The sequence below is a fragment of the Micropterus dolomieu genome, unplaced genomic scaffold (genome assembly GCF_021292245.1).
Source record: "Micropterus dolomieu isolate WLL.071019.BEF.003 ecotype Adirondacks unplaced genomic scaffold, ASM2129224v1 scaffold_335, whole genome shotgun sequence".
In the NCBI taxonomy this organism is placed as follows: domain Eukaryota; kingdom Metazoa; phylum Chordata; class Actinopteri; order Centrarchiformes; family Centrarchidae; genus Micropterus; species Micropterus dolomieu.
Window position 1 is genome coordinate 23,707 of NW_025744323.1, and position 9,120 is coordinate 32,826.

Below are 9,120 nucleotides of genomic sequence, written 5' to 3' on the forward strand. Positions count from 1 at the left end.
GTCCCTGATGTCCGTAGAAAGCTCTTTGGTCTTGCCCATGGTGGTGATGTTGGATGCTGGTTGTTTGGGTGTTGACAGGTGTCTTTTATACAGGTAACGAGGTGAGGCAGGTGTATTTGATGTAGATAATTGGTTGGGATTGGGGCTGTGTCTTAAAGAAAGACTAACTGGCTTGTAGGAGCCAGAATACTTGCTGTTTGGTAGGGGGTCATATACTTGTTTTTCCTCATCAGATGGTTATCAATTTTTATAAATTCATATGATGTGATTTTCTGGAATTTTCTTTGGGATTCTGTCTTTCACTGTTAGAATGTACATATGATTAAAATTGTAGATTGTTGCATTCTTTGTAAGTGGGCAAACCTGCAAAATCAGCAAGGGGTCAAATACTTTTTTCCCCCACTGTATACTAGGCAGTTTTTAAGTGCATTGTCCATGAGTACTGCTCCTATAAATCAAATCTAAACAGGGTGTGATTACAGTAACACTGGAGGTAACTCCAATTACCAATCAAATTTATTCTGCAGGGTTTCCTAACAATGTCCTATTTGTTACATCTGTTAAAGGGTGTGTTGACAGGGTTATCCCTAGGTGAACTTACAATGTTCTTTCTCACACAAACATGTTTATATGAATATACCATGTGCAGCCCTCCAGCGTAATGAGTGTACAGTAGGATTCATTGCTCTCCTGGCCTCGCTACCTCAGCAATAAGGTGTCCTGTGAACCAGATTTACAGTGTTCTCACTCCCACTCCCAGTGGTATAAATCCTAATGTTGCTCTATAGGTGCGTCTCAGCTGGCAAGCCACAGGGAAGAGGACACAATGAGACCTGGCCTGTTGCAGGTCTGCAGCTACGGTCGCTATGTCATTCTGACTGAGCTGGCCATGTTCACGGACCATTAAAAAACATCTATCATTCAGCCACAGCGGTCACCTGATGCAGCAGTGCTCACTGAGTCTAATGCTGACAAGTTCTGGTAATAGTATTGTCAGAAATAACAAATTTCTATGCTATGGATCTCATTGGGGGAATCCAAATCTGTGTTTTTACTCGAATTGTGCAGTGTGTGCGCAACCTCTGGCGAGCAAATTAATTTTCCAGATGATATTACACAACCTAATTCAGCTCCAGCCAGCTGAGACATGAGGCTTTAGATTAGGTAGGAGCTTCAGTTTGCATAACATCATTCATACACTGTACATACACTAGCAAAGAAGGGACAAAACAAAAAAAGAAAGTAGCATTGAGTGTACAAATGCCGTGGCTTGCATGGGTGCACACTTTTCTGCAGCCCCATAGAGGTGAGTATAATCTGTGTATGTGTAAATTTAGTTCAGTGTGGAGATCAGTGTGAGCTGGTCAGGCATCCCACGAGGCAAACAGCTGAGCACCTCGCTGTGACGCAGCAATCTGGGAGATCAGACGTCACATGGAGACAGACAGGATAATAGAGAGAAGCGCACGAAAGGCACGTGCGCATATGCAAACACATCCAGACTTGAAAAAACTTCATTAACTATTGCGTGCTGCATTGTCAAAGTACTGGCAAAAATGAATCACTATGCAGTTAATAATTAGAGCTTACATGCTCACAGATCCATTCAAAGTACATTAGAATTAAATAGAGCAATTTAAAAATTAAAGAGTTGTAGGAGGAGTGCAGCACGACTGAAAAAGCCTGTTTTCATGCTTGTCTTCATCCCATATCAACTGGTATCTAGTAAGAGGAAGAGACTACACATTCCTGATGCCTTTAATTCTGCTCTTTGGCCAGCGCATGGCCATTGACAACTTCTGCTTGGGAAGTTGGCACTGTCTTCACTCCTGCAGTGCCTTGCTGTTGTCATTGCAGCCCTGGCCTCTTGCTGGGACTTGAGACTGGGAGCTGACCTGACCCTAGCAACTTAACTGAAAAGACCAAATCAAATCAAGGGACAGCTTTGGGTTGCATTGGAGTCAGCAAAAGTGAGAGGACACGGTGACAGTGCACCGTCACTGTGGTGCAGTCGTGAGCACATGGGTCCATGGCAACATTGGTCCCTGGCACCAAGGACTTTCTTTTTTGCAAAGTTATAAATAAGCAAGCTGGACTGGTAAAACATGAGGCGCTCACATCTATACATGCACATACCTAAATTACACTATATACATGCAAGATGTCACATGCAATTGCATGCAAGTAAAGCAAGAGTTTATATCCTAAATAATTTTGCTAATTTTAGCCTTTAATTGTCCTGCATGGGAAATTTGGATTGCAGCATGGCAATAATAGGAAGACTTATCCATAAAACAGAATAAAAAAAAAACAAAACACATACAAAAATGTTGGTTCCACGCGATCTGCTGTATATGAAACTGCTGGAATTTCTTGACTAATGAGTGAAGAATCATTGGAAAGTTAAGACCACATGGCTAACAATAAAATCAGTTTTAGTACAAACAAGTGAGAAGGAGAGCCACTCGCCTTTCCCTCCACCATCCCCTCTACCCTGAGGGCGTATTTAAAATCATATTTGACTGTATTGAGGAGCATATATTCGTGCAGCACCTCCTCGCTCGCTCCCTCTCTCTCCTGAACACCGCTGCACAAACCTGCCAAAGAAAACGTTGCCCCATGTATCATCAGCTTTAGGGTTAAGGGGTGACAAAATAATCGTGACTAGTCGACTAATCGAATAAATAATTAGGTGCTGGCCTTTGACAGTTGTTGAGTACATGGCTAATACTGACTTAACATCAGATTCAATGCCAAAAATATGAATAAAATAATAATGCTATGCTAAAAAAGGTAGAACATTAATATTTTACAACTTACTAATGACCTTAAATCTTATGTGTTCAAACTATGTTATGGTCTGGTTGCTCAGGCTTTCCTGTATGCCCTGAACACTGCTCACATGGTCGATGTGTACAAACATCAGTATGCAGAGACATACAATAATGAGTTGGAGTTGAGGCGGGCTGAATGAAGCCTGGTTGCTGAAACTACCTACTGGCAGGCCAACTGTGATGGCACTTACTTGTCACTCTGCATAACTTTAAGCCTATAATATATAAACGGGCGAGTAGGGCTGGACGATTTGACCTAAAATCTAAATTAACTGAACATTTTACCACGTTTACGATTATTGTACTATTATGTTTTTGAATGTTGTTTTTTTTGCCCTAATAGTTCACTGACAAGGTTTGTACTGTAAATATGCTCAACTATTAAAGCTGGGTTTATTTATTTTTTGGATTCACAGATTTCGCAAATCCATTATCTAAATGTTAATCAATAAGGTAATGTTGACGTGCACATTACAGAGACATGGTTCCACTATATTCGGTGCATCGCCGCTGCTGAATTATGACCGCTGCTACTAAGATTTCACTCAGTTATTTACTATCAATGCGGAACAAATTATTTTCACCCGCACATTGTGTGAGCACAGCAAATCACGCTTTGCTAGCTTCCTCTCCTCATTCATCAAAGGACATCTACGTGACAGACCTGGCTGTTATAAGGGCAGCAGAGTTAGGTATTTTAACTGCAATGTGTTTGCTTAGCAAGTGAGTGGACGAGCGAATAAGAGAAAGAGTCAGTGTGTCTGTTATTAAAAGTCTGTCTGTTGTTTCCACATCTTCTGGGATGTGAAGGCGGTTAGCGTTAGCTAACATCTCCCTGTGCTTCAGACTCCGGTCTGAAGGCTGAGCAGGACTGGATGGGGCGGAGTCATGTGACAACACACGCGGTATCATGTTTAAGGGGAAAGTAGCATGAACACGAACGAACACACACACACACACACACACACACACACGATTAAATAACCGCAATAACCAATTACGTCGGTTAGAGGCTCTGTATTTCGGTTTCGATTACTTTTCAATTAATCAGGACTGAATTAATCTGTCAAAATATCAATGCAATAGGTTGAGCTGAATCACACTGACAGGTAGGGAAATGTTGTGATTGGGATCCCGCAGGTCCCAACACAAATCGCACGGGAGCAGGCAGTTTTAACTATGCTGCGGGTGTGAGCGGGCGGTTAAAAAAAAATAAAAAAAAATACTGCGGTAGCGCTGATAAGATGGAGTCAACAAATGAAATTGAAAAGAAGATTAAAGAGGGCACATGCGACTGCTCACGAGAACATACTTCATGGGCCTGATTCGAACCGCGATGTCGGGTATGGGAGGCGGACACGCTTGCGAGGGAGCTAAACCCCGTAACACATACATAAGAAGAGCAGCCTGTTTGTTTCAACATTCCATTTGTTGTTTTTAAATCTATTTGCTGTGTAGGCTGTAATAAGAAGCTTTTATTCAGCACATCTAAAACAAAGTAAACCCAAGTGTGCAGATATGTCTGTCTGATCTGTGACTACAAACATTGCTCAGAGCTAAAAGAGCCTGCACTGTACAGGTCAAGATGTCCTCCTTGGAAAATATCTGGCAAGCAGACAAGTACACCTGAATCTGAGAAAGCAGGGGATCCGACTGTTGTCTCCAAGGATGGATTAGTACACTAAAGCCCTTTCCACTAAGCTCATTTGGTGAGACCATTTTAATGCAGTGAATGGGTACTCCTCAATCCGGAGCAGGATCCTGTTCTTATGTCAACAGGTCAGATAAGGAGAGAGCAAAAGAAGGTACTCAAGAGGAAGACGTGTAAAGGCAGGGTGGTGAACGGCATAGGGGAGGAGATCATGATAGAAATGGAAGATGGATAGCAGATGTGCAGAGGAAGGAACTAGTGAGACAATATATACAAGACAGAGGAACACAGATAAGTGTCTGGTCACAGGTGGTGATGGAAGCTGGGGTTAATGACAGAGGAAAACTGAGGCGGAAATGCTGCACACCCCATTAAAAGTGATGACTTTATTCTTAACTTTCCTCTGCTTGTATTGCAGGAAAAATGATGCTGCATTCTGCCTGTCTTACAATCCATTATTATGGTCACAGATTTAGTTGCGCTGCCCCATGGAAGTCCTCCAGTATCCTCGTCCTCCTCCCTGCCCATTTAAGGGCTGTGCAGGTCCCAGATCAGTGCTGGTTCTTGCGCAGGCCCTCTACCAGAGATATAAACTGATTTATTTGTGAGGCTTCGCCAGGATACATCTTTTAAGGCATGAAAATGTCACACAAGTATGGCTGGGTAATAAAACAATAATGATAATTATCGCAATATAATTTTTGTCAATAACAATTTAATAAATGTTCAATATATCGTCAACAAATATTTGGTTTAATTCATTTGAATCACTAATTAGCACTTCATTTTTCTATTAAAATATTTGTTGAGGAAAAAGGGACAGAAAAAAGATTTACTAAGCATATTTGTTGAAAAAGATTTTATAAGGGCCCGTGTCCACCACCAACGCATGTTTTTCTTACGCCAGCGGTTCCCCCCCCCCAAACGGGAGCGACCTAATAAAAACGCCAGCAGCGTGACGAGGCGCTGAGCGTTTTTCCCCGGTCGCCGAGAGTTGAAAAATGTTCAACGCTGCGCTGTCACTTTTTACCCAGCTGTCCAATCACAGTGCAGGAGGGGCGGGACAAACACCACACCGAACACATACAATCTTGATCATGTTCTGACCATAAAGAAAAGTTTAACCACAAAATTAACCATCTGGTTTCTTACATTTTCACTTAGGAGCAAAAATAAGCCTTTAAACTCGATAGAAATAATGATTTTACATATATTGTGATAATTATCGATATTGAATGATATGAAATGTTTTTATCGTGAAAACCTTTTTTGGCCACAAGTGAAAAATGATAGGCAGAGAGGGTGACATTGTAGTGGGGTTCATCTAAGAGACACTGATCTACCACGATCAGCAGCATTAGTAGAAGAGCCCACAGACCCCATGAAGTTTGAAAGTCAAACATTTTCAGAGGACATCAAGAGGCACAATAAAACCATACCACAACTCCAGTGCTTTTAACAGCAGTGTCTCCGACAAATAGGCTTTAATTGGGTGGGCCACCCAGGTATATTTGGCGACCCATTTTAGTATTTTTCAGAGAAATACAGAGAGAGTTGTTTATATATTACGTTACAAGACGTGGACATGGTGGATATTTTACAAGCAGGGACCAGGTAAGGCAACAGTAAACATATAGCTCACTGTACTAGTACTAAAGTGATAAACATCTGATCAGACACAAACTGTGTGCAAATGAGGATGTAAGCCACAGAAGACCAAAGAAGCCGCACTGTGAATTCAACCAACATGCTGAAGTGGTAAACATGTGCGGGCGCCCTGGGGTCACCGCTCTCTATTGGATTAGGGCCTCAGACATTTGTCCCTTTTTGCCTTAGTGAAGAACCTGGATCTGGCCTCAAAGGAAAATCTAACAAATGGGACTTCTGCCTTTGGGCATTATGCACCCATAAGCCTCATGGGAATGGTAGCATGGTGTGTATGAACTGTTTCAGCAGTCACACAAAACTTCTCATCCATTACTAAAAAGGTGTTTCAGTTACAACAATTCATAAACAAATGACATTGTGCTGAGGACTTTATACAGGATGCATATTTTTAGCAACCAGAGTGGGAAAAAAACCCTTGAGGCTGTCACTTAATGTTCTACTTTCTCCTACAGCATCCATGATCAAGAAAAAGAAGTTGCAAGGTGCTTTACAACTCCGAGCAACTACTTACTCTAAACAAATAAAAAAAATAAAACTAACATTCATTTATTTTGTCCGTTGTTTACTCACTTTTAATATTCAAATTAAAACACCAATATATTCAGATTTTATACTTCTTTGAATAAAGAAACCCACTGACCTTACAATGGAATAATACAGCAGCAGTGTATATTTCCACTGGAAAGTAAGTACATCACATAGTGACGCATATATGTATTATTATATTGTAAGACAAATAACACAGTTGACAGGATTCTGACAATTTGCCCAAAACCTTGTGCTGCAGCCAACATTTTATGCAACATGCTGACAGTCATTGTCAAGCCTGTCTCTGATGTTCAGCTCTCTTGGAGAATGAATGGACTCTAAGTGACTTGCTGCTCAGTCTGCTCAGCATCTGAGTGCCCTGTAATGGGAAAAAAGCATCTGATTGTCAAAAGAGGTGTTGATCTATTCTGATGTACGTCCCAGAAGGATTACTCTGCAGCATCAGAAGTATAGTCAGGCGCAAAGGCGCAAAACGTATTGCTTTCATCTATTTTCAATTTCAAGTCTGGTGCAACTGACAAGCATGCTGCTAAAAGGTCAGCAGCTCTGTTTTAGACAACAATATTAAAATAGTCTCAGGACATTCAAGGCCAAATTTTTCTTTCAATAAATTCTTTTTTATGTCTGCTTCATTTATTTTTAGTCTAAAAAGCACTGTTAATCAAGCAAACAGACTTAAACAGTTTCTGTGCTGAAATAAAGTTGCTGTGTGCAACTGCCATGAAAAAAAAGAACAAATAAGAGTTAACATAAATCCCATCAACCCAATGATCAATCATCTTAAATCAGTTTGAAATACAAACCAACAAAGTAAATATATAATAGTATGCTAGTTAATTGACAAGACTAGTGCTTACATCATTAGTTAATTAACTATTAAGAATAACCAGCAACTATTTTAATAAGTAATTCAGTCTTCAGCTACTCCAACAAAAAGATTTTCTGCTTTTCTCTGTTTTACATCATTGTAAACTCAATACCTGAAAGTTGTGGACTGCTGGTCGGACAATAAAGCTATTTTAAGACCATCTTGACGTGACATTTCAAAGACTCAACTCGTACAATAAATCCAAATACCAATCAATCAATTCATTATTGAAAATAATCAGTTGCAGCTATCATAAGACCAATATTTTGGACAAATTTCTGATGGGATCATCAATCAGTGACACGGACTATGGGCGCACTTAAACCACACTCCAATTAACAATTAGATATCTAATAGGCCTAAATCTATAATTAATGCTGCAAGCAACGTGTAGCGCGTCGAGGTGTGAGGCAGCCGCGTTTCAGATTCTGGAGCACTGCTGTGAATTTGGCATGTGCTTCAGACCAGTGGCAAATTTAAAGTCAATCGGACTAATTCCCTTGGAGGAGTTCGTTAAAGTACAAAGTGTGTAAATCCCCAAAAATGACATTAAATCTAAAATCGCCGACTTCCTGTTGGGTGTGGGGCATCGTTCCAAGAGGTACCACAGAAATTTCGTACACGTAGGTTAAACTTTGACAGGGGGCTGCTCTGTAGGGGGCGCTACCGAGCCATTTTGCCACACACTAGACCCATAAAATACGTTTTGGGCTTTTTTTGCTGCGCCTGAATTATGTGCAAAGTTTGGTGAGTTTTTGAGCATGTTTAAGACCCCAAAACTGACTTTACATTGCTTAAAAAAATTTTAAGCTGCAAGCAGCGTTGGGGTTGCCCTCGCACGTCGGGTATGAAGCAGCCACGTTGCAGATTCTGGAGCTCGGCTGGTACAGCTGTGAATTTGCAACACGCTTCGGACGCTGCACGAAGAGGTTATACGTCACCTCCTGTGCCCTCTTTGTGGCGCTCTAGAGCACTTGGCGATAAAACTATAAATGAATATTGGCGGGTAGATGTGTTCGGGGCCAGACAGTTATCAAGTACATAAAGTTTTGTGCAGATGTGAGCATGTACACTGAAGTTACAACAACTTCCTGTGTCATTGTGAAGAGTTTAATTTTGCTGCCACACCACAGCCACCCCATTAACTGCAAAACTCACCGTTTGCACAACTTTTAATCGTCAATGGGTTTAGACGGCACAGAACAAATCTGAAGTCGGTCGGACTAAATCCCTAGGAGGAGTTAAAGTATGTAAGTGTGTAAATCATCCAAAAATAACTGTAAAATTCAAAATGGCCGACTTGCTGTTGGGTTTAGGGCATCTCTAGAGAGCCATTTTGCTACGCCCATGAGCGAAACCCATAAAATATGAAATTCTTCGCCGCGTCTGAATTATGTGCAAAGTTTGGTGAGTTTGAGTATGTTTAGTCCCCCAAAATTGAGGTTAGTTTGAGAAAAGAAAGAAAGAATGAAAGCACTTCAGTTTCAAAAGGGACCTCGCATGTTTCATGCTTGGGCCCTGGTGATGACATTTGATAACAACAATATGCT